The sequence below is a fragment of the Podarcis filfolensis genome (assembly GCF_964270895.1).
Source record: "Podarcis filfolensis genome assembly, chromosome: 4".
Taxonomy (NCBI): Eukaryota; Metazoa; Chordata; class Lepidosauria; order Squamata; family Lacertidae; genus Podarcis; species Podarcis filfolensis.
The window spans coordinates 42,091,839-42,118,331 of record NC_139607.1 but is presented as its reverse complement, the minus strand read 5'-3'; the positions used below and the strand labels follow the sequence as shown (position 1 = coordinate 42,118,331).

The 26,493-nt window shown below is 41.8% G+C and overlaps 1 protein-coding gene across 1 annotated transcript in view; it reads right to left on the bottom strand.

The window, feature by feature from the left end:
* Positions 1–15: 15 nt before the first annotated feature.
* PTCHD1 (patched domain containing 1) overlaps positions 16–26,493 on the bottom strand; it is a 107,666-nt gene continuing 81,188 nt past the window's right edge. Inside the window, exons 7-8 of the mRNA XM_083612269.1 lie at positions 11,091–11,198; positions 16–690 (exon numbers count right to left, since the gene is read on the bottom strand). The gene's annotated coding sequence lies outside the window, so the exon portion shown is untranslated. The remainder of the gene's footprint in view (positions 691–11,090; positions 11,199–26,493) is intronic.

Here is a 26,493-nt window from a genome sequence, read left to right as displayed (position 1 = left end):
TAGTGATAATAAATCTGGAAATAGCTTTTCTTTATTAGTGTCACATACTGCAGTTAAAAGAACGGTAGAAAAAAGGATGCGCACTGCCTCATAAAAAAATGAAGGTCCGGGATGATCTTGTTTTCCATACTGTTTATGACAGTCCCATGGCTCTGTTCCTAATTTTTGTATGTCCCGTTGCTTCCTGCTGAAACCCTGTAATTTGTTTGTTGTTGTTGCTTGTCCTGCTTTTGTTGCTTGGGAGTGCAAGAATGCCCCTCCAGATAGTAATATTATGCATACACTGGGTAAGCATCGCAGAACAACTAACAAAGTAGAATGGTACGTGGATGGTTCAGTCTAAACCCACCACCAGCACACAATTATTGCAGCCGCAACATGTTGCAGAATGCACCAATAAAACAGCAACAACATGCCCGTCTACCTTAGACAGAAATATGTAGCTCAGTTCATTTTTCTTCATTGAACAGTCAATGACAAAGGTATGCATTTTTGTTTATAACTTGTCCTGTCCCTAAGGATTAGGTCCTTGGTATTCAATGTGATGTGCAAGACGGGAAGGTTGCAGCCGCCTCAGCGGCACCACCCAAACTTCAGGTGACGGACTGTTCTGCTGTCTTCCTGAGGTACGAATCAGAGGTACAGACTGAATGTCCTTTCAGAAAGGTTGTGTGGAGAGCAGTCTGACTCCTAAGCAGAAAAAAAGAGAACTACAATAAAATAAAAGCATGTCTCTCTCGTCACACTGAGACACACAAGCCATTTTTAGTGAACTGACCCTCTAAGTAATCAACCTTGATCCATCATTTGTTACGCTTTTGTCACTTTTAAAAGAAACCATCTCAGCCTATTCATATCTCATGCCAGATAATAATGGAAATAATCCTTAGGAACCACTTACAAAGGTACTTGCAGTGCAGTAGTTCAGTTTCCTCCCCCCACCCTTTGAGACAGTTAGAAATAGGGGATGAAAAAAGGTAGAGGAATTAAGCTCCATGGATTGATCTGATTTGTAAAAACCAAGTTCTATAAGATGGATAAGAAGATGCTCCTGAAAATATAAGTTTCAAGAGGGAAAAATAGTTATGCGCTGAAACACCCCCCCACCCCCAAAGAACTTTCCAGAGTACAAACTGAATGGTACCTCTCTTTGTGGACAACATTACAGAAGATGGTTCCATCTCTATCACTGGGGATCTGTTGAATACCATGTAAACGTTTTGTTTGCCGTTCAGCTTTTAAGATGCTTTTATTATGAGGAGAATTAAAATTAATTCACCACGTTATACAGTGTCTGCGCAAAAAATAAAGAAAATGATCAGAGTCCTTAGACAATAGAGAATGAGTCATGACTAGAAAAAAAAGAAGACGACACGGCGGATTGTTTAATGTACCTAGCATAAGGGGAAAGTCTGCAGAGTGGAAGATTTACTGAACTACATAACATCAGCTTGAGTTACTATTATCAAAGCAGCACAGATGGCCAGACAAAGGAGCATATAATGAAATAAATAAGAGAGAAACACTCAGTGATTTTAGAACAGATGTTAGCAAGCTCCTTAAATATTTCTAGAATAAATCTGTTGAATGGCCTGCTGTCGTAATCAAAGCAATGTCATGGAGGATCTCAGGCTTACATTAGTCAAAGAACAGTGAGGTTAGATACTTGAAGTTTGGAGTACCTGCTATCACAGGTATGTGAGGTGTTTCTAATTCATTTAGCTACACAGTGAGTTGGTTTGCACGGTATGGTAAGCCAAACTATGGCTAAGCAAAACCACACAATTATGGTGGGTGCTCACAGCCCCTTTTGGTGGTCCTGCCAGTGGATATTGCAGGGTGTGTGTGGATAGCTAGGACCCCAGACGTAAACTTCTCTGTTGTGGCGCCATGTTTGTGGAACTCCATACCTTTCAAGGTGTGCCAGGTGCTTTTGGTATTCACCTTTTTTGGGGATCAGCTTTAGATGTATTTATTCACTCTGGCCTTTGGAGACCTTTTAATGTCAGGTGCTGAGCCATTTGCTTCTGTGTTGTGATTATGTCTTGTAATATGGAAATTTAATATATGTTCTTATTTAAATATTGTATCAATATAATTGTATCTTATGGCTTTATCCGCAGCGTAAACCACTCTGTGTTCTTTAAGGGCCTACAAATGTAAATTCAATTCAATTTAAAAGTAATTTAAATGAAGCAAAATAGTTTAAGATTCAGGATTCAGAATAAGTCCCCTCCCCCCTCAGATAGTACATAACTGTGGAATTTGCTGTCACAATATATGGTGATAACCATTATCTTAAATGGCTGTAAGTGGGATTAAACAAATAAAAGTATCAATAACTACTAATGATGGCTGTACACTACTTTCCAATATCAGGCATGCCTCTGAATACCAACTGATGGGAGCAACAGCAGGATATTTACAGTTAACGCCAAAATGGCCTAGGACCCTCGTACTTATGGAAACACCTCTCCTGGTATGCCCCACAGAGGACCTTACAGTCCACAAATAATAACCTCTTGGAGGTCCCTGGCCTCAACCAGGGCCAAGGCCTTTTCGGCTGTGGCCCCGGCCTGGTGGAACGCTCTGTCGCAAGAGACCAGCGCCCTGCGGGATTTCCACAGAGCCTGCAAGACAGAGCTGTTCCAACAGGCTTTTGGTTGGGGCCCAGTCTGACCCCCCCTCCTTTTTTGTTATAAGACCCACTGTGTAAGTGGCCTCCCTAACCCTTTCCACCAGCTCATATAAGACCAGCACAAACAGTTGGGCCTGGTGAGCCCTCAATGTTCCCCATCCCCTATAGTTATAATCCGTGGGTTGCCATCTGATTTTATTGATTTTAAGATGTATTTTAATCAATTGTTTGATTTATGTTTTTATGTATCATACTTTGATCATAGCCGCCCTGAGCCCGGTCCTGGCTGGGGAGGGCGGGGTATAAATAAATATGATTATTATTTTATTTTATTTTATTTTATTTATTTTATTTTTATTATTTATTAAACTTTGTAGATGAAGAAAGGCATAAAGAGTATTACTGCAGTCTAGAGAGCCCCATAGGTGTAAACCAAGTCCTCTGCATTGCACAGAGGGATGTCCAACTTCTGTTCTGTCACTTATCACCCCCCCCCCCCAGCAATAGCTACATTGCATCACAAATCACTTTCAAAACTTCCTGGAGTTTCAAAAGTAGCTGATCAAGTAGTGTGCACAGCTGCTCTTAGGAAAACAAAGTCCCACCACCCAGCTGGAACCTGCCACATGGTTTTGGGGATCATATGTAAAATCATTTCTTAGCAGCTGAAAATGGTTTGACTCACATGGTGCTAATATTTCTTAATGACATTAACAGCACGGAAGGAACCATCTAAATGGGTAATAGGTTGCTATTTAATTGAGAAAGAGAAACACATGCATGCAGAGAGCTTTACATTTTAGCATTTTAACAAGACAAGCAACATTTGTTTAGGCCTATGAATTATCTTGAACATGAGGCTATTTAGTGTTTTATATTATACCAAGGAGTTTAGGAAAGATATTTAAAGTGTGGGTTTTCAGTTCTGCTCACTTTAAGCATTGCCCCAGAATACTTTAAATAGGCTCCTTAACTAAATTGTGATTTTTGAGATAAATATGTAAACAGAATAGGAACTACAGATGGACACAATACTGTATGCTTGAAATACCAGTGAGAGGGAGAGAGAGAATGTATGCATGGGATCATATGTTCAGATGTTAAATCCTGAGCATATAAAGTAGGATCTTCATGAGGAAGAATCTGGTTCTTCTGTGATTAAACATTATGGCTTGTGGCAAGTTAAGAGATCCTGCTCTTGAAAGCAGAATTACTTTTATATCATATCTAGAAAGATAAACAATGGATGTCCATGTCAGGAGAACCAGGAGAACTTACAGTGGTACCTCGGGTTACATACGCTTCAGGTTACAAACTCCGCTAACCCAGAAATAGTACCTCAAGTTAAGAACTTTGCTTCAGGATGAGAACATAAATCATGCAGTGGCGGCACAGCGGCAGCAGGAGGCCCCATTAGCTAAAGTGGTGCTTCAGGTTAAGAACAGTTTCAGGTTAAGAACGGACCTCCAGAACAAATTAAGTTCTTAACCTAAGGCACCACTGTATTGGACAAGTAAAATGACTAGAGTCTCACTTTAGGAAAAAATCAGGGTGATGCAAAACAATTTTTTGATGGACAGGTTGGCATCTATGAAAGTAAACATCCTTTCTGTGATTGATTCTAAAGTAAGTGGATATGTAGATACTCTTATGCAAAAACACAGACTAAGGCTTAGCTGTGTGTCCTATCAGCTTGAAAGCGGAGGCGGAAAGAACTGTGTAAACCAACCTTACAAATTGCTGAGCTTGCTTAATATAGTATTTGCAATTAGCATCCCTTTCATTATTACTAGCAACCTTATGAAACAAAAACATTTTCGCAGATAAAAGAAAAGCACTGGGAATATATTTTCCAAGTAACATCACTGCAGCCAGGTCATAGAGGACATAGTCTTTGAAAAATTAAACATAGCTGTCTAAAAGTAAGTGAGAGGAACATTACACATGAAGCAAGCTAAGACAAGAAGACACAACACTTCTATCTAATGACACCTTCACTCAAGGAAAAAAATCAAGTCTTGGAGAAAATGTAATTAAAAGTCAATATAGATCAAAAACAAAGATGAGAGTTATGGGACAAGAGATGATCCCTTTCAGTCCTTTCTTTCATGTATTCAGAGAATGTGTGAAGCAGGAGAAGGGGGTCCACAAGTTTGGGAAAAGGAAAGCCTATTCACCCATAGATTATTCCATGTGATCAGGAAACTGAACTGCAGTTGAGTTCTTGCTGTCTTGCTGTGCACTGTGGTCTTCAGAAATAAGAGATACCCAGGCTTGAAGCCTGAAGCAGTCAGCAAATACTGGACATTTCTCATCTCTGAATACTATACAGGTCCACAGCCTTTTCTCTCTGAAGTACTCTCTAGCTTACTACTTCGGCTGAATACCTGGTATGGACTGGTCTGCAGTCAATCTCCTTGGACCCTCCTAGGAACAAATCCATCACGAACACTACATCCATGCTGAGAATTATTCATTTGCTTATCAAATTTTGAAAGCAATGCTCTTTGTAATGCACATTAGAATGACCAGAATTTTGTGGTGCACGCACTTTGGATTTGCAATCTGTTTGCTTCCCGCTGTAAACCATAAATCTCTCTCCACAGTGCTGAACCTTCACTGAAAGAGGGATTGGTATGATTTTCTAGATTGCTATTAAGAATTGTGCCGTGCAGTCCTTTGATTGTTCATATGGAATTGGAAGTTCACTGGGGATTACCTGCAAATAAGTGTGCATAGGGTTGCTGTTACATTTTATCTTCTATAGGTCATTGAAAGGTCGTCTACCCATCATGAGCAACTAGGTATATTGCAAGTAGGGAAGAACTTCCGAAGATCAAGGCTTATTTCTGCCACTTTTAAAATGTGAGTTACTGTAGGTTAACATAATGTACAACAGAAGGAGGATACACTGGCCCCATTTGACACAGTGAAGTACTTTAAAACCCTGTTTCAGTGTGAGAGTGTTATCCAGGTTCGTAACTCAGTAAGAGAAAAATGTTTATTTTGAATGGATTGTGTTTTCTGTATAATAGTGCCAGGTCTATCTTAAATCTGAGAATGTACTGTCAGACTAGATCTGATGACACATGCAGCTTGGCTCCTACTGAATGCATTTAAAATGGGACAGGGGTGATTGAAAGCACAGGAAGCAGGGAACTGAATCTCTTCTCCTGCTCATGCTGTTTGCCCTAGAACCGTTGTCCCTAGCATCCCCCAGTAGACATTATTTCCATAATGACTCAGTCTGTATGTAACACTAAGCCAAACCACTGTTTAGTGTGAATGAGCAAATGTGTAGCTTCCCAGAATGCAGAACATGCCTGAAGTTCTCCACCCCAGTTCTGCTGCTGCTGTACTACCAGGGACAAAGCCATGATTTTTGTTTAGCAATGCATCTGAACCTGGGCTCATGAGTGATAAACCAAGAACAAACCTGGGCTTGTCTGGAGTGAGTCAATGCACAGTTAAATGGGAGTAAGATTATTGAATTTAATTTAGAAGAAAGATGCATAGGATAGGCCTAGTCTTGATTGTGTATTCTGGATTGTGGCCTGTCCATGCTCTGAATGTTTAAAGAAGCTATTCTTTCAAAGTGATCAGTACATAAGATGGTGCTTTGTACTCACATCAACAAAAAGAAGAATATTCCACATGGAACACTCATGATCTGATCTGACCGTAGTAAAAGCCAATGGCATAAAAGTGTCATGCAAATATAGTAAGATGATTATTAACAATAGATAATTAAGCATGTGGAATTCTTTGAAAAACAATAGTGGCACAAAGCTTTCTTGAGAGCCAACTGTTTAACCTGAACCAGTGTTTGCTTATAGAACTGATTTGGCTGCCTGCTTCATTTACACAATAGTAACGGGGCAACAAGAGTTTTTACTGGAAACGCCATAGTGATGAAACTATTTTCAGCTCTGTTTCCTCCGTCCTTAACAATCTAACAAAACAGAAGAGCAAAGGAGTGTGATCATGTTGCTATTCTTAGCCCCATTCCTAGACCTAGAGGAGTAATAATACATTAAAATATATACAAAGCAACCAGATAAAGATTAACAATGGCAAAAAACAAGCCTTCATTTATTTTGAAACAATGATGGGAATGGAAGGCTCTCTCTCTCTCTGTGTGTGCGTGTATTTGTGCAAAGAAGTAAATGGGCACATTCTGTTCTATTGTGTGGGTGTGTATGCTCGGTACACTGAAGGTGTTTTAATCCTCTGATTCTCTCATTTTGCTGTTTTTGTACCTTTTTTTATCGGAAGATTTGAATTCTTACTTATTTGTTGTTTGTGGTTTGTAGTTTTGGGTTAAGCCATTTCGAAACGTATTTTATAAGGATCATTTTTCATGTTTGTCACTGTAATGTATTAGGATTTATATTGCTTTATCCTCCAGCAAACTTCCCTGTGGCCATTTCTAGTGAAGGGCAGTACAGAAATCTCAAAACAAATTAGAGAAGTAAAATGCTGTTATTACTTTGGGGGCCCCCAGACTGAAAACCCCAGGATGATGATGATGTTTCTGATGACAGTGACAACAACCACCTTTTATAGGAGACTTACCAAATGAGACATATGGCAGAGTTCTAAGCATGTTCCCTTGGAGTTCCCACTCAATTAAATGGGTTTTACTCATAGCAAGTGTGTTTGGCAGTGAAGCTGAGTTTCTTCTTCCTGCTAGCAGTCTGATTGCTCATGCCCCCCCCCAAGTCTCTCACTTGAGGTCTATAGAACTAAAAGGAAAAAACCTCAGGTATGTTTACTCAGAGATAAACTCCACTGAATGGAATGGGGCATCCTCCCTTGGAATAGTGTTTAAGAGTGTAAGCTAATACTCTGATCCCAGGCATATTTATTTAGAAATAAGTGAGCCACTTTGCGTTACTATTGGCCATGCTGGCTGGGGCTAGTGGGAGGTGGAGTCCAACCAACATCATCTTGAGGGGCCCCTAGCCAATTTACCATTTCCGAAACACTATGTAGACTGACACACAGGCATCCGTAGACTGACACACAGGCATCCGTAGACTGACACACAGGCATCCGTAGACTGACACACAGGCATCCGTAGACTGACACACAGGCATCCGTCAACATTTTCACTTCTTTGTATTTTGCAGTGCACTTCTCCATCCAAGTAATGTGTACAAAAAGTTTGCATTAAAAAATGCACGTATTAGTGAACGTAGCAAACAAAAATGCATTCCATTAGGGAAATTATAAATATCAGGGAACAATGTGCTTTGCAAAAAGGTGCGTATAGGCAAAATCGCTTCCCAAACTGTGAACGTTTGGAGAAATTTGCACTAAAGTGCTGACGGATTTTTATGAGGATTTATGAAAAAAGAAGAAGAAAAGCAAACAGATGTGGAAATGTGGAAGACTAGCCTGAAAAGGTTAGAAACTGAGAGAAACCAAAATTGACAGACTTGCCTATGCGTACCCCTGATCTAGGTAATCAGTATATTGCCCAGAAACAGACACTGACAATTTTGAACGAGCAGAGATTTTTCAGCTGTGAAAAGGATTTAATCAACATATGGCTGGCAGTGGGAATGTCATTGCAGGGGAGTTCCCCACCTCTGAACTGCAGACATTCATTATACAGTGGTACCTCTAGTTATGAACTTAATTCGTTCTGGAGGTCCGTTCTTAACCTGAAACTGTTCTTAACTAGAGGCGTGCTTTTGCGAATGGGGCCTCTTGCTGCTGCTGCGCCGCCAGTGCACAATTTCCATTCCCATCCTGGGGCAAAGCTCTCAACTTGAGGTAACTCTTCCAGGTTAGTGGAAGCGTTTGCAACCTGAGGCGTTTGTAACTCGAGGTACCACTGTACATACTATGTTGTGATCCCTCTGCATTCACCCTATTCATGCAAGGAGCTTCCTCTGTGCAACTGGAGGCCTAATAAATCTGTGTAGGTCAGGCCCAGTGATGTCACTTTCCCCAGGCACATTCACTGAACCCCATTTTCACACCTTAAAAAGGGAGGAAGAGTTAACAGAGAGTCTGAACTCTCTGTTCAGCCTTGGGAGGGCTCCTCAGGTTTTTCTTTGATGTTTAGCTGCCTGGTATAGAAATAGCTATGTCCTCCTACTATTCTCCATTTGTGTATCTAAGCAAGTTTCCAAGTATTTGTTATGTTCATTATGCTTTTTTTAAAAAAGTGTATTTAAAGCTGTTATTTTTTATTTTGCAAGGAAGGCAGCTATGAGGCATGATCTGACGCCTAGCTTGGAACTTATGGGCTAATCTTTTTTTGAGGGGGGGGGGAAGGAAGCTGCTGCTGGTGGGAATTTTTGGCAGGAGATTGGAAAGGGGGTTCAGATTGAGCAGTGTGGTGTCAAATGGGGGTCCAATGGCACCTTGTCCTTCCAAATTGAAGCGGCCATGTGAAGCACACTTTTCAAAAAGCAAGATGACCTTAACCTATAGATTAGCCCTAAAACCAGTATTACAGAGACCCACATAAGTCATCAGTGGTCTCTCATTGGAAGAAATCTAAAGCCTGTTTGTTATGATGTTGGAATTTGTAAAGCCTTTTAACAAAATCATGTCATTGTTCTTTTGAAGCCTTTATGTGATGTGTGGTCGTGCATTTTTAAAATCAATGCTGGTATACATATAGTTAACATGTGAGGCACTTTTTTCTACTCACTGCAGGAATCCTTTAATATTTTTTAAGAGATTGTTTCTCAGCAATTCCTTTCAAATTAGTAAAGGATTCCTGGAGTGAGTAAAGAAAAAGCATCTCACATTTTAACTACATATTTACCAGTGTTAATCCCAGGAGGATGAGGATTATAGAAAGCTGTCTTGTACAAAGTCAGATTTGTTTATTTATGCAGCTTAGTGTCATGTACTCTGACTGGCAGCCACTCTCTAGAATCAGAAACACAGTGACTGCTGATTTATCTTTTTCTAAACTGCAGATTGCAAATACAAGACCTGGCTGTGCTATGAGATCCTCAAGCAGCTGGCCTTTTAAGCCTCACTGCCTGGTGGGGCAGACCAGAAGCCAATGCCTGGCCAGCCAGCAAGGCACTGCCCTCAAAGTGAGGCCTCTGATTGGCCTATTTATTGTTGCCCTGTTGGGTGAGAAGGGAGACCTCCCCTCAAATACTGGCTGAGGGGAATTCCCCAGCAATGGCTGGGCGAGCAATGGCTTTGGCTGCTGGGGAAGAAGGTGGAGTGTGAGGGACTACAACCATCCCCCCCCCCCGCTCGCCGCGGAAGTGGTGAGCCATTCACTTTTGTATGGTCCATTATACCATGTTAAAGGCACAGCCCTTTTCTCCCTGCTTATTTGAGCTTGTCAAAGAAATGGATATGGCAGTATATTCAGGCTCCTTTGAAGATGATAAAATAGGAAGCATGTATATAAGGGCAAGGATCTCACCAACTGCTGGAACAGTAGAAGAAGAAGAAGAGTTTGGATTTGATATCCCGCTTTATCACTACCTGAAGGAGTCTCAAAGCGGCTAACATTCTCCTTTCCCTTCCTCCCCCACAACAAACACTGTGAGGTGAGTGGGGCTGAGAGACTTCAGAGAAGTGTGACTAGCCCAAGGTCACCCAGCAGCTGCATGTCGAGGAGCGGAGACGCGAACCCAGTTCCCCAGATTACGGATCTACAGCTGTTAACTACTACACCGCACTGGCTCTCGAGAAGAGGTAGATGGAAAGAACCAGCCAAACTAGATCACGTAGGTAGGCAGGTAAGTTAAGGGAGATCCTGGCAGCAAGAAACAAGAGTTGATTGCAGAGTTAACCTGTGGCTAAGGCAATAACTGGACCCAATAGCAGAAGATAGCATGGTGAGCTCAAATAGTTGAAAACGAAGAAACTATGACATCCAGCAGGGCTTCTTCTATGGTCAGGCTCTGATGCAGAAGTGACAGCAAGAAGCATCATATATCTAAGGCCTGCCATCCCAACAGGCCTGGCCTCAGCACCTGGCTTATTTGGGCAGTTGCCAGGGCCTTTGCACAGGACTAGCCAATGACAGATTTTTAATTTCACCGCCCCCTTTTATCCCAGTATCTGGACATTATCTGTTTTAAGATATCTGAGCGGTATCTGGAACCTTGATCGAGTTGCCATTTTAATTTCCTAACATACGGTAGTTTCTCTCTGGGGCACTGCAAGGAATGAAAATGTTGCTGCTTGGAGTTCTACTGCCACCAAGCAAGTCAGTCCGGGGGCCCAAGAGCAAAGAAGAGAGAGATACAAGCAGAAGGCACTAAAACCTGCATTTGAAGACACATTATTCTTTTGCCCAAAACCTACATGCCAATATTGGCTTCTCCCATTAGTTGCTCAGAACAGTTCAAACGTTACAGTTCAGAAAATTTTTATTTCTTTATTTATTTCTAAGCCCTTTTGCTTCCCTGTTGACATTTGGACTGTCCTTGAGTCTCATTCAGATGAGGTCGCAAACCTGTTCTGTTCTGAAAGAAAAGGTCATGCAATGTGTTTCGCCAATGTTCTGTATCAGTCTAATCTCTTGCATGCTTTCATTGGTACACTGGCGTTATATCTCGGTGATCTGGAAAGAATGAGAAAAGAAAAGAAAGAAAAGGTGACATACTTTTCAAGGTTATACAAGCCAGAAAATACATAATGTAATTTGTTTTCTTTTTAAGGTGCATCCTAGTAACAGAGATTGATATAATAGCAAAAGGGGGAATGGAGGAAAAACATAGCCCTTGCTTATCAAATTACCATTTCTAGTATCAGACATGCACTTAAAAATCTTTCCAGAGAATTCTCTGTAGCAATATAGCTACCTGCTAGCATTTCCACATCAAGTTCATTTACCCTTCTTTTCATTCAATAACCTTTTCTATGACTGGAAATATTTAATGTGTTATGTGACCAGCCGTTTTAAAGACAGAGCTGCAAATAACTTTCTCCTTTGCTCTTTTGTCTATTCCTCCCCCACCCCCACCAGCCCCCTAAGATGACGCTTGCAAAATTCCTGTTTTACTTGAATACCCTGCATCTTCCTTTAGCATCCAAATAACAATTACTTTCTCTTTGAAACAAAGCCCGCTAGAAAAAAATGTGACTGGAATGGCATCATCCCTGGGAGACAGTGCTGAATTGAAATTCTGTTCGCATAGGAACTTCTACAGAGGTTGCTATAGTGCTGCTGTTTGTCGTTCTGTAGTCAAAAGTCTGTTTCTACACACAGATCTCCTTGTTCAGGAGGCTTTTTGCTTGACTAGTGTTGAGTATTAGTGCAGGCTTGGCAGTGATATCTTAAAACAGATAATGTTCTTTTTAAATGCTGGGAGAAGACATTGAGTTTGTTTATGCCAGGAATGGAGAACCTGCCCCCCCTGCAGTTGTTGTTGGACTACAACTCCCCCTATACCCGACCATTGGCCAGGCTGCTTGGGGCTGATGGGAGTTGTAGTCCAGTGTCATCTGGAGGGGAGAAAGTTCCCCATCCCTGGTTTGGACAATCAGACTAAGACCTAACTCATACATTGTGAATGTTCACCATGAATGAGCATTATGAATTAAGATGTGAGTCCTTGTGATTGCCACCCAAGTATCCAAACAGTTTGAGCACCTCTCAGTGTGATGCTTAACTAGACATCTGCTTGGGTCTAGTGGCACCAACATGAGTTAGGTTGGGTTTAACTACTTCACAATCTTTGTTTTGGGTTGGCTTCATGCATATGGTAAGACACCACTCCTATTTGTGGCATAGCGGTTAGGGTGTTGGATTAAGACCTGGGACACCAGGCATCAAATCCCCACTCAGCCAGGAAGCTCATTGGGCCAGATACTATCTCTCAGCCTGACCTATCTGACAGGATTGTTGTGAGGATAAAACGGGGAAATGGGGGAACCATGCATTCTACTTTGAGGTCCTTGGAGGAAAGGTGGGATATAAATGTAATTAATTAATTATAATATAGCCTGCTGGAATGGCTGCTGGTGAATGTTGAGGGAGCAGCCTGATGGGAGCTGGTTTTTTAGCAGAAAATATGGAGAGGCTCTGGAGTCCCATCTCTTTCTCTCCTCAACAGTCACACACTTTAAATTTCATTTGCTTTATATATCACAGACTCTTTATTTCATTTGTACACATTGAGTAATTTACATTCCATTACGGTTTGGGCCTGCACAAATTGTGACCCACCACTGAACGCAACCCATCTGCCCTCAGTTGTGGCTTACTGGGTGCTTCATAACTCTGATCCTTTTAGCAGGCTGCAAAAACACAGGGGTCATTGAGCCACTGGTAAACTGCCATACGTGGTTTGTGCCTTATATTTGTGGGTCGTAAATGGCAAAGGGTCAATATTTATACTGATTCAGGTTTCATCCCTAAATGTGAAAAAATTGAATCAGTACTCAAAAAAATGTCAGGGTAAAGAGAAATAGTTTTGCTAGAAAAGCAGATGGTGGGGTGGGCGGATGTTCAGCATCCTCCTTATGCTGCTGATTGAGTTCTATGCACATGATTTGTACATATAAGAATCTTTGACATTACCGCTAAGAAAATCTTCTGCTTTATATTATGGGTTTTCAGGGTAGACAGATCTAGGCACCTTCAAATTAATTATGGATGTACATTAAAAAAAGTAATTACATTTGTTTTAATTTAAGGTCTTTTAAACTTACCATGAGCACTGGAAACTTGTTTTAAAATATATATAATATGTGATGCATGATGTGAACAGGAAGCTGCACAAAACATAGGCATTATTTCTTTACCAAATATATTGGCAGGAAACTGATGCCCTTGCCTATTCAAGGGAAGAATGAATACTAACCATTCAAAACCAGTCCCAAAACTGCATACTGATTTTGAATGATAATTATATGGATATATTCAGTGTAATAGGGTGTATGTGGAGGGGCAGTGCCTCTGGTGGGGGGCATGTTGTGCTCCTTCTGGGGTAGTGTGTCCAGCTTTGGTCCACACCCTGCACTCAGCTCTCACCTGTGGCTCCTAGAAGTTGTCTGTATGCGACAGCAGCCACACCCTGGGAACAACTTTAACTGGCCGGCTAAACCTGGTGAGGCTATCCAAAAAGTTTCCAACCCTCAGTGAGTTACGGGTTTCCCTTGCATGTGAAGACAGGCTCTGGCAGACTGAGGTGACGGGCTCAATGGTGGGTCCAGTGGTCAAGAAGGTGGTTTCTGCATGTGTTGTAGAGGGAAGTGAGGGGCAGATGGAGTTAACCAGGGGAGGTAACCCATCTGGGAGAAGGAAAATTCTGATTCTAAACCTCTGCTGCTTTGTGGGATATCTTCAAGAGAAGAAATAGCTAAGGAATAAATCCCACAAAAATCAAGACTGAAGTTTGTAAGATGGCACATTGTATACCTACTTCTGGCAACTCTTGAAGCCAAGCTTGTGCCAAATGTATTGCTCTGCTTTCCTTTGGACCACATCAGCGAAGCCAAGAGGTGACATCTTGTCGTTTGGGTATCTCAGAACCTCCATACACACTGCCCAAGCTTGTGCCCTGGAGGGGTCACTTTGGTGCTGCTGACGCAGCAGTTTAACTTGACCCTAGGAGGCACGCTCCATTGTCTCTTCAGTGTTAATCACCATATATTCTGGTACCGGTAATTCTGATACTGGTACTCCTGAATCCAGAAAAGGTTAACAGTATATTGGGATGCAGAAAGCAAACAATTGATATTTTACTGCAGACTCAGCAGCAAAGGGTATAGTTATTCTCTTCTGTTAACTTTCAGGTACAGCTGACTGAGAAGAAAACATTTTCGTGAAATATCCGAAAGTGTACCTATTGAGTTCTTATTTTAAATTATTTAACATTTTATAGCTTGAAACATTAATTTTAAATAAATCTTTAAAATTACAGCATGATTTTATACTCCGCTATCATGTCTTCTCCTTACTTGTCTTTTTTTCTAAACTAAAAACCTCCAATGTTTTCCAGTCATTGGTTCTTTGTTCATCTTCCTCCCCTCCTACCAGCCACAGTTGTTAGTGACTTGTCATGGTAGGGAGGGCACTACAGAAACAATATTGTAAGGGAAAGACAGGTGCCAGTGACACAGAGCTTGGGGAGAAAAAACAATTTCCCATTGCCTTCTCTCTACCAGATGTGTTACTGCTGTGGAGGAAACTGTTCCTGGGGAATTTTTTAGAGTTAATGGAGCCATCAGTCTGTAGCAACAGAAAAGGTCCACCAGGATGAATGATATAAATGAAATACCATCACTCTTTACAAATTCAGTTGACATTTATCTTATTCCTGCTCCCCCCTCCATAGAAGGAAAAGTAGAAAGCGTCACAGATTTTTGTTTCCAAAATTAAAGAAAAAAAGATTGATAAGGAAGGCTTTATTTTTAGACTGAACAGTCAAAAGCCACATCTGATATTTCTTTCTTTACATATGTAATATCTATGCCCAGTTTTTTCCTTAAGCAGCTCCTGATGTTGTACGTAGAGGGTTATTCAATTTTATTCCCATGAGGTTGGTTAAACCGAAATAGAAGTTCTCAGCATCTCTGAACAGTGCTATGCAAAATAACTGTATTGAAATAATTTGTATTACATACAACTTTTTGTGTCATATGTAAAAGCCAGTGAAGCCTTGTCACTAGAAGTTTGGGCTTTGGATCTTGGACTTCTGGGGACAAATTCCTGCTCATCTTGGAGTTTTCTTAGGAAGCTTAGGACAACATCACTGGACCTCACTGCAGTTCTTCAACTTACTGAAAACCATCTGCTTTAAATGGTGGATCTCAGATTGTAAAGCATTTTGTACACTTGAGATGTTACATCTGTTTCCAAAAAACCTGAAACAATCATGCAATAAATCATCCAGACAAAACAGATTTCTGAGGCAGACAGATCTCAGGCTGTGAAGAGACTTGGGGTACATTAAGATACGGGGAATATGACATTAGTTTTCCAGATTATAATGCTAGCACTTCTGTCTCATGTTCTAATGTTCCTTTCACACTGCAATACCTGTTGTGTGAAGCAATGCAGGTGGTTCTATGGTCTAAACCACTGAGCCTCGTGGCTTGCTCTGTCCCAGCTCCTGCCAACCTAGCAGTTCAAAGCACACCAGTGCAAGTAGATAAATAGGTACTGCTGCAGTGGGAAGGTAAACGGTGTTTCTGTGCGCTCTGGTTTCTGTCATGGTGTCCCGTTGCACCAGAAGTGGTTTAGTCATGCTGGCCACATGACCCCAAAAGCTGTCTGTGAACAAACGCCACCTCCCTCAGCCTGAAAGTGAGATGAGCACTGCAATCTCATAGTTGCCTTTGACTGGACTTAACCATCCAGGGGTCTTTTACCTTTTACCTACCTGTGTGATCGAAGTGCGGCTTTTTGATCAGCATTCCAGCATGTCTTGCTGAGTTTTATTCACACCAGTGGAATCATATCCACTCTTGGTTTTAAAGAATATTGCTCTTTTCTTTTTTTGTATCTCTGTAAGTTGCTTTGAGTGTGGTGTTTTATGGAAAGGTCACTAATATATTTATTAATCATAATGATAATGGCTATTAATAAATATCACAAAACATTTATTTGAAGTTAAAAGTATGTCACTAAGAGAAAAGCTATCATCATCATCATTGTTATTATGAGGTGATATGCCGTGTTTGACTTACATGTACCGTATGAGTTAGTTGGATATCATGTATCATTATTATTTTAATGAGTGGCTTTGAATTATAATGATATGCCCAATACAGGAAGTTTGAATGAACTGAAACCCATGGGAAAGTGAAGTCTGCATTTCAGGCACCAGTGTTTGAAACTCCCATTGTTCTAGGCCCATTTTGCGACAGCGTGAGCAGTTTCTGAGCTCTGAGTGCAGTACTGCACTGAAGATTTCAGATTAAAACTGCAGAGTGGAAGGAAAAGAGGACCCTTTTATGCCTCCCCACTTCCAGTTACTCTCTGAAGACTGGAGAAGAGACCCTCTTAAGAATATTAGGGGGGTGGGCAGGGAAAGGACTAGACCAAGTGAAAAATGAACATAATATTTTGGCAGCAGTTTATTCATTTTCAGCTTTGTATTCTTGTTATAAAAAAGTGCACCTAGACATTCCATTGTTGCACCCATAACCTAGGTTTAAGGTGCCGTTTAGCTCCTAGCTTTCATATCTCAGTTTCTAACACTGTCAGGCATTGATTCAATGTGCAAATACAGAGTATGTGGCTTCAGCAACTAAAATCAGAAGCTGTTCTTTGGCATGAGGCCCTCATGGTGCCCATCTTCCTGTCACTGCAAACTTTGCTGCCGAAGCATTTTTCACACAGGAGGGAACTCTTCCCATTTTGATCTCTTTTCACTTGTTTCTCCCTTGTGTGCAGGAAATTGATTATCTCATTTTGAGGATAATTGACAGTGATTATTCTTAATCTAGCATCCGCCACAGTCCAATTCCCACTCCTTTTAATACTGTGTCTGGCTTTCTTTGTCACAGCTGCTTTCCAGAGCAGTAATCCACAACCTTGGGCAAAAGACCACAGTCTCTATAAACAAAAGTCAATACACGTGTGTTGTCATTGAAAAACTGAGCAACCGCTGTTTGAACTGCAGGTCGAGAATGGAGAAAGACACTTGTTCCAGTGTAGCTGACTTGGCATGTTACACTGCACTTTGTTTGCAGAAAATGGGACTCAGGGGCTCCATTCATGAGCAAGAAAGGAAGCCAAGATGAGGACACTGACTAAGTTAACTCACTTTCTTTGACACCATCCTCTCAGTTATCACTCAACATTGACACATACATGGGGCTGTTGTCATTGAGAGGCAGGTGTGGTAAGTAGTAAGGTGATCTAGAGGAAGACATTTAATGACCCTATTACTGTTTTCTTTCTGCATCCTGTTCGCTGGATATCCAACATTCCCACTTCCTACTCTTCTTAAGAGATGTGCCCCTCACTGTTATTTATAGGGATAGGCAAATAGGTCAATTTTGGTTTCTCTCTGTTTCTCACATTTCCAATCTTCAGTTTTCCATATTTCCATATATCAGTCTGTGATTTTTTTTGTTATAAAAAGTTTTAATGCAAATTCATCAGCATTTCTGTATGCAGTTTTGCCAAATATTTACATTTTTTTCAGAGCATTGCCCCCTAATACAATGCATTTTTTTTTCTATGTGGTGTATGCCATGCATGCCTACACTACCCTCGTATATGCATTTTTGTACAAATTCCTGGCTTGAGGAGTGCGTTGGCAAAATTCAGAGAAGTGTGAATTTCAAAGGATGGCTGCATTCCAGTTCTTGTCGTTTTAGAAAGTGAGAAGTTCACCTGTAAATGACAATGTAATAGAATTTTTCCTCCATCCCTAGTGATTTATGCTGCTCCTGGTAGATATAGGTTATGCATAAAGGACTTGGGCCTATGCAGGTCCTTCCATAAACAACCCTGCAGGGTCTACTCTACTGTGATTGGTATGCTCTTCAATATCTCAGGCTGAGGGCTTTTTTATACAGTGGTACCTCAGATTACATACTCTTCAGGTTACAGACTCCGCTAACCCAGAAATATTACCTTGGGTTAAGTACTTTGCTTCAGGATGAGAACAGAAATCGTGCTCCAGTGGCGCGGCAGCAGCAGGAGGCCCCATTAGCGAAAGTGGTGCTTCAGGTTAAGAACAGTTTCAGGTTAAGAAGAGACCTCCAGAACGAATTAAGTTCTTAACCAGAGGTACCACTGTACTGCTCAAAATTCTTTAACTAAATAAAACACGGATTCTTGTGCCTAGAATGCATTTCATTTATTATTATTATTTATTATTATTATTATTTATTATTTATACCCCGCCCATCTGGCTGGGCCTCCCCAGCCACTCTGGGCGGCTTCCATAGAAACCAAAAATATAGTAAAATATCACACGTTAAAAACTTCCCTGAACAAGATGTCTTCTGAATGTCAGGTAGTTGTTTATCGCTTTGACATCTGCTGGAAGGGCGTTCCACAGGGCGGGCGCCACTACCGAGAAGGCCCTCTGCCTGGTTCCCTGTAGCTTTGCTTCTCGCAATGAGGGAACTGCCAGAAGGCCCTCGGCGCTGGACCTCAGCATCCGGGCAGAATGATGGGGGTGGAGACGCTCCTTCAGGTATACTGGACCGAGGCCGTTTAGGGCTTTAAAGGTCAGCACCAACATTTTGAATTGTGCTCGGAAACGTACTGGGAGCCAATGTAGGTCTTTCAAGACCGGTGTTATATGGTCTCGGCGCCGCCCCCAGTCACCAGTCTAGCTGCCGCATTCTGGATTAGTTGTAGTTTCCGAGTCACTTTCAAAGGTAGCCCCACGTAGAGTGCATTGCAGTAGTCCAAGCAGGAGATAACCAGAGCATGCACCACTCTGGCGAGACAGTCCGCAGGCAGATAGGGTCTCAGCCTACGTACCAGATGGAGCTGGTAAACAGCTGCCCTGGACACAGATTTGACCTGTGCCTCCATGGACAGCTGTGAGTCCAAAATGACTCCCAGGCTGCGCACCTGGTCCTTCAGGGGCACAGTTACCCCATTCAGGACCAGGGAATCCTCCACACCTGCCCGCCTCCTGTCCCCCCAAAACAGTACTTCTGTCTTGTCAGGATTCAACCTCAATCTGTTAGCCGCCATCCATCCTCCAACCGCCTCCAGACACTCACACAGGACCTTCACTGCCTTCACTGGTTCTGATTTAAAAGAGAGGTAGAGCTGGGTATCATCCGCATATTGATGAACACCCAGCCCAAACCTCCTGATGATCTCTCCCAGCGGCTGCATGTAAATGTTGAAAAGCATGGGGGAGAGGACAGAACCTTGAGGCACCCCACAAGTGAGAGCCCAGGGGTCTGAACACTCATCCCCCACGGCCCAGGAGGAAGGAGCGGAACCACTGTATGACAGTGTCCCCAGCTCCCAGCCCCTCAAGACGGTCCAGAAGGATGTAATGGTTGATGGTATCAAACGCCGCTGAGAGATCCAGCAGAACTAGGAAACAGCTCTCACCTTTGTCCCTAGCCTGCCGGAGATCATCAACCAGTGCGACCAAGGCAGTTTCAGTCCCATGATGAGGCCTGAGTCCCGACTGGAAGGGATCCAAGTAACAGCATCCCTGCCTATAGCTTCTCTTTTTTATTATTTAGTTGTTCCGTTTATATTTTGTATTTCCTCCAAGGAGCTCAAGGGGGGCATAAATGGTTTCCCTACCTTCCTTGTATTGGGACAACAAGCTTGTGAGGCAGGTTAGGCTGAGAAACAGTGACTGGCCCAAGGTCACCCATTGAGCTTCATGGATGAATGGAGATTTGAATTTGGGTCTCTCCGGTCTCAGTCTAACATGGTAACAGCTGCACCACACTGGCTTTGAGATTCATTTTGATACCCCAGACAGAAAGGGAAACTGTGATTGCCCCAAGATTGCCATGGCAACATGCTGGATTAGTCACATTCCAGAAAACAGCTAATGTGCCCCATGGAAGCTCTCTCACATCAACTATCTCTTCAAATGCAGTGTGCACTGGGCCTCTTGCCTGCCTGACAAGTGCTCAGCTATGAGGGAGGGAGGGATAGAACAGTCTGGAGCAATTTCACAGGTGGGGACCTTTTTTAAACAGTATATACACTCAAATACTTTTATGAGATGGTCATTTCAAGCTTTAAAGTTTTTTCCATCATAGATAACAGTCACTCCAAGCTGGTCCAACTTGGAATATAACCAATGACATTCCTGCAGATGATCTCAGTACCTGGGCCTAAGTTGTTCAGGGGTCATGAGCCATCTTCCCCCCACCTCCAACGGGAGAGTATCCCATTACATGTAAAACATCTCCAGCCAGTTAGTTGTGGGGTCAGTAAATTGCTACTGAGGTAGGGGTTTTTTGTTTGTTTTTTGGCATCACAATTTTATGTCATCAGCCTTAGGATATGGAAAATTAAAAATGAGCATTGGGATAAATAGGCTTTTAATGTAGTCATTATCAGATGGTAATGTATCGGTGATGAAGTAACAAACACATGGAAAAGCCAGTCATTTGTGCCAACTGCCTACAGTTTCCACATGTGATCAGAAATCTGAATAAGCAGTTGCAATGCTCCTACACGTGTGAGTGGATGCTGGCTTCCCATGCAGCTGCCTGCTCGGTACTGTGTCAGTCAGTCTCTGGTAAATGGTTGTCTGAAGTTGCCCTAAGAATCTGCAGGGCTTTCTGCCTGGTTCTCAGAACATGCTGCTATTGCACATATTAATATTGCAGTGTTTTATGTGACTGGATACATGTGGACTGACCCATTTTTGGAAACAAAACATTGTCGAGGCCCATAAGTTTAATTGCAACTTTACTTGCAGAACTTTCTTCAAAACAAATCAAAAATTTGAGATTTGAGATTTTTTGGGGGTGGGGGAGTACTGTGACCCAGTTGCCATAATGCACAAATCATCAGTGTGTGTGTGCACACACACTTTAAAAAAATCATGTACCTTCTGTGTGGACCAACATATTTTTTCAGGCTATGTACCAATTCTATTTGGCTTATACATGTAAATGCTGAATAACTGCCCTCAAGACCCAGATAAACTCTCTGTAACGTTCACACATGGTGGTTTCCAACAGTTATGTCACCCCTCTGTGCCTTCAAGAATTCATACCCTCTCGTAAACTAGTTACCTGTTAAGCAGCTAACACACAGTAACACCGAGGAGGGAAAAAAGGCCACTTTCATTTTCTAAATGCCCCGTACATGGTATGAAATTTAATCCCTCTGTGAATCATAATCTGCGATGCTCAGAATAGATAGACTATATATATCTAATGTTATTTTCAGGGACGTGAACAGGAAGGCTCCAGAGCTTGTACAGCCTGTGTTCAAGCATCTCTGTTGCGCCAAACAATTTAGGGCAATGTAGTCTGGAAATAATTCCCCCCCTCCCCGCTCCTCTCTAGCAGTTTACTGGGTGGATGTGTGGGCGTCTGTAGTGGAGGCGTCTTGGGCTTGCTAATGAAGCTAAGGACATGAATAATATTTGACTGCTGCTGCGTGATGCCTCCGAGAGCCGTATTCATTTGTCTCTGTAGTTATTTGAGAGCAAGCAGCCGGCGTGTGCAGGCGATCCAGTCCCTATCCTCGGCTTTCTCTTTCGTCGCTTCTTAATCTTAATTTATAGCACTATCTTAAAAGAAAATATGGAGTGTATCTTTTGCTAAAAATAATTATATTGCGATTAGCTTTACTTAAAGGAGAATGGGATTTAAAAATAACACGATCGCTCTGACAGGATGGGTTTAATGTGTGATCCACATAAGAATTAGTAAGGCCATTTGCTTGATAGCCACCAGACCTTTCAGATAAAACGGTAACTGCAGCTGCCAGCCAGAGATGGACTTTTAATTACTTTTTTTGTGGGGCAGGGGCAGGGAAGGGAGGGGAAGCTAACAATTATTTCTTAGGACTTATTGTTTTGTATTCCCTCTGTGTGTGCTAGAAATTAAAAAAACTGGCACCTTCAGAAGAGATTACAAAGAAAGAGCAGAGTAGAGAATGAAACCAGCTTATGCCTAATAAAGAACAAATTGCTTAAACCAGAGGGACTAATTTGACTGAAAAAATGTTGTTGTTTTAAAGGCATATACAGAAGCTGGTTTAATTAATTGCAATGATCCTGTTTCCTGTAGCTAAGACATATTAAACATGTCCAGGGGTGTAATAAGGAAACAAAAGTCAAGATGGTGACGCTTTCTAGTTACGAGGAGCAATTTTTCACATTTGATTTTTGTGAAGGTTTTCTCTGTCTGCCCAAGCTCAATGTAAGGAAGAGGAGGTGGATTAACAATGCAGAGGCACATTGTTCTTCTACCAGCCTGTTTATATGCTGCTACAAATTAAGGGTTTAGTGTCATGGAAACAGCTCCTTTATTTGGAAAGCGACTGCACCACTATGAGAAGCAAACAGAGCATGCAAGAGTGAGAGAGAGTTGGATGGAGGGAGGCAATGTGTTGTCTACTCAGCCTAACATTATCTAACATGTTTTCCGATACTTTTGGAAAAGGGCAGAGGTTCTGAAATACTTGCTGCATTACTTTACAACCTATTATAAGTCATTTCTGCACTGGCAGGTGTCCCCTACACATGTGAAACATTTAGGGCAACTGTGCTCTCTATGTGTTGGCATGTGAAGAAAATATTATTATAGAAATACTGTATTGGTTTTCTTTTTCTTTTTCAAGAGCTGACAGGGTTAAGCCACGTTATGTATTCCTGAAGTCTGTCAGGAAAGAAACTCTTATGAAATAAGAATTTAGAAACTAAGGCTACTAGGGGCAACATTGTAGGCTTAACACAAGCTTGCACTGTTTTTCTAGGTGCAATTTAATTAATGTGGTAATATATATATATTTTAAAATAATAATAATCCTGTTCCTTGTATAGTTTGTTTTATGCTGTTTTAAGCTGCTGAGTTTTAAGTTACTCTAAGGTCATGTTTTGTAACTCAAGCCTTCTTGAGTTCACTTAATGAAAAAAGCAGGACAGGAGTATTTTTAAAAATTAATAAATAAAACCATTAGAATAGCAGAAACTGGAGGACATTACATTGGCATTCATATTAATGTCACATTTATGTGGTATTAAACTACTCCATCATCTACCAATATTTTTAACAAAATACCATGGGCTGCAGTTAATTTAAGTTTGATAACACTTTTTTCCTGTTACTAGCTAGCTTATATTATTATTTATTAAAAAGGTAGAATATTCAGTCAATTGTCTTCTTGGACTAGTACCTAGGAAGACCAGACTTCAAATACTAACTGAGCTATTAAGTTCACCGGATGACTTTGGGTCAGTCACGGTCTCTCAGCCTAACTTACCTCTCAGGGCTGTTGTGAGAAAATGTAGAGAGGGAGAACCATCTATGCTACCTTGAACTTCTTGAAGGAATGGTGGGATATAAATGTCATAATAATAAACTTTTTGAAAATGTGAAGTTATAAATATCACAGATTCTGTTTTTATGTCATTTATAGCATTTTCCTCAATAAGAAGTTATATACCTTTGTTCCCACAAGTTCTGTGATGGTGAACTACAGAAAGCACCATTTTGAATGCAACAGATTACATCTCTCTCTATGGAGATTTTATGTAATTTCGTATCAGCCTTGGAAATGCAGGTATTTTATTGTAGATGTATTTGGTTTTTGATCTGGGGTGAGATCCAGCTTACAGTGATCTCAGGGTAGAGGAAGCCTTGAGGCCCCACCATTTATTAATCTCCCTGAAACTCAGTCTGAGGGAAAACAATATATGGATTTTCTTGAGATAAGAGAACATGTAGCTGGATCTCATAATTTGATCCCATAATTTCAGAGCTTTCTAGTGGTCAGTTTGAACTTCCTCTTACCTCACCAAAGACCAGTGAAGGAGAAAGCTCAAGGCAACTCAGCGGCATGACAGCACAAGGCTCTAAGAGAGAGCATTTCCTTCTTAAAGCTCCCTTCTCCCATCAGCTTGTGAACTGTGATTTGAGAATATAAGGCTGTACTTGTAGTCTGTTAGCACAACATCTCTTTACACCAGCTCTGTCCCTGCACCTGTGGATCCTGTGCCCTGCAATTGAGTAGCCCAATCCAGCTATTCAATGCACGTTACCCACAATTTTGGAACCAAATTGCTCCAGGATGATGCTCTTGGGCTATTGTTCTCCACCGTCTGCACATACTGCTGATCTGGAACAGGATTGAAACTCGGTTGACCAATGGCCCGATTCAGTATAAAACTGCTTCCTTTGGTTCTGAATAAAAACAGGGCTCTCCTTTCCACCCCCAAATGTGAGTGTATTTCATCTTTGGACTGAAAAAATGTATTCAAATAGCAGATTACCAAGTTCTATAAGGTTAATTCCTCCTGCCTCATCCATTTGCTTTTATATTACATTTTTTTAAATGCAACGCTCTATTTATCCTAATTTAGCATTTATGTGATTTGGCTGCATTAATAGGAAAACAGCATTTCTAGGTGAAAGCCCAGCAACCTTAGCAGATTGGGGCCAGAGGTGCCATCTTCTCAAGATGATTGAGGGAGCCTGACATGATGCCCTGACGTCAGACACGCATGATATCGGGAGGAGCCAGGGACAGGAGCTGAATGCCCTGTGAACACTGAGAAGGCCCACCCCCTTAAAAAAGCATGGGGGAGGGAGACAGTGCCTCAGCCCCTAGGGGCTGGCACCTATGATTGGGCCTCATACCAGTTACAGTACAGTGAGCTAGACTTTAGCTGTTAAACAATGAGTCTGAAGGACACATACCTATGTGTGTATTTGAGAGGAAGTTAAAAAGAAACACATTGAACTAGCAGCAGACGACATGGTAGGATGTTGCCATTCACTTGACCCTTGGATCAGTCATGTCTCTGCTGCTTACTGAGAGGTAAAGAGAGGGGAGGTAGCAGTGTGGTTGGCATGGTGCAACTGCACCAGGCTGGCTTCTCCAGTGTGTTTGCATCATGCTGACCTTGCTGCTGCTCACACTATCCTTCTCTAGCTCCCGGTAAGTAGCAGTGATGCAATTGACTGGAGGTCAGGGGAGTGGTGGTGCTCAAACATGCTGCCAGCTACTGCTTTGAGCTTAATCTTTTCCTGCATAAAGGTACAGGGCCTGTAAGCAAAGGCATCCCTACCAGACTCAACAGTTCTCATCTTTCCCTCTACAGTGGTACCTCGGGTTAAGAACTTAATTCATTCTGGAGGTCCGTTCTTAACCTGAAACTGTTCTTAACCTGAGGTACCACCTTAGCTAATGGGGCCTCCTGCCGCCGCCGCGCGGTTTCTGTTCTCCTCCTGAAGCAAAGTTTTGAACCTGAGGTACTATTTCTGGGTTAGCGGAGTCTGTAACCTGAAGCATCTGTAACCCGAGGTACCTCTGTACTACAGCAAGCAAGCTGCACACAATGCCATTATGGGGAATGAGAGGACTTTTGCATGTCTTTCACCAGGTTCTTGAATGGCTTGAACACCACTAAGGTGGAGGTCTTAATTAAGTAGAGGGGGCTGTGTACAGACCTAGCCAGTCTCCTAGTACATTCCTTTCACATGCACCTGCCATATTGGTGGTGGAGAAATATTGAGACCTGTGGGGATACTTCCATGTGGTGCCACTAGTATTTGCATAGGGGAATAATAATAATAATAATAATAATAATAATAATAATAATGAATTTATTATTTATACCCTGCCCATCTGGCTGGGTTTCCCTAGCCACTCTGGGCGGCTTCCAACAAAAGATTAAAAATACATTAAAAGTGATGCCCATTTCATACTGTGATTTTACTGTGTACTACAGCTTTTATGCTTACACACATCATACATTGCTGTGATCTGCTATAGCTTACAGGTATATGAGCCCAACACCCTGCTCTCTATGGGAAGCCTTCAGAAAGGACTTGAGTACAACAGAGCTCTTGTTTTGTTTGTGTTCTGTCTCTGTATTTATATGTGACGGGTGACTTGTTGCTTACCTTTATTGATCTCTCCTTAGATCTGAAAACCCAAGAAAGGGTTAAGAAATACTGTCAAAGAATAGAAAGTGTTTGTTCTGAAATTGAATCACTGTGATGGAAAGCTTTCATTTGCCCCTTGTGAAAGCACAATAAATGCGATAGCTGTGACTTTTCTTGCCCAGAAAAGAGAAAAATGCCTTTTATTACAACTCCCTGTTCAGGAACTGAGATGGTGTGAATTGAAGGCTAGGCGCAATTGTCTGCTGCAATAACTCTGGCTTGGGAAGAGGTTTTAACTGTGTCTAGCTCCTTGGCTGCCTCTTCCCAATTTCCCTGTGCCATCCTAGGGGAAAAACTGGTTGAGTGTGTGCTTTGCATGCAGA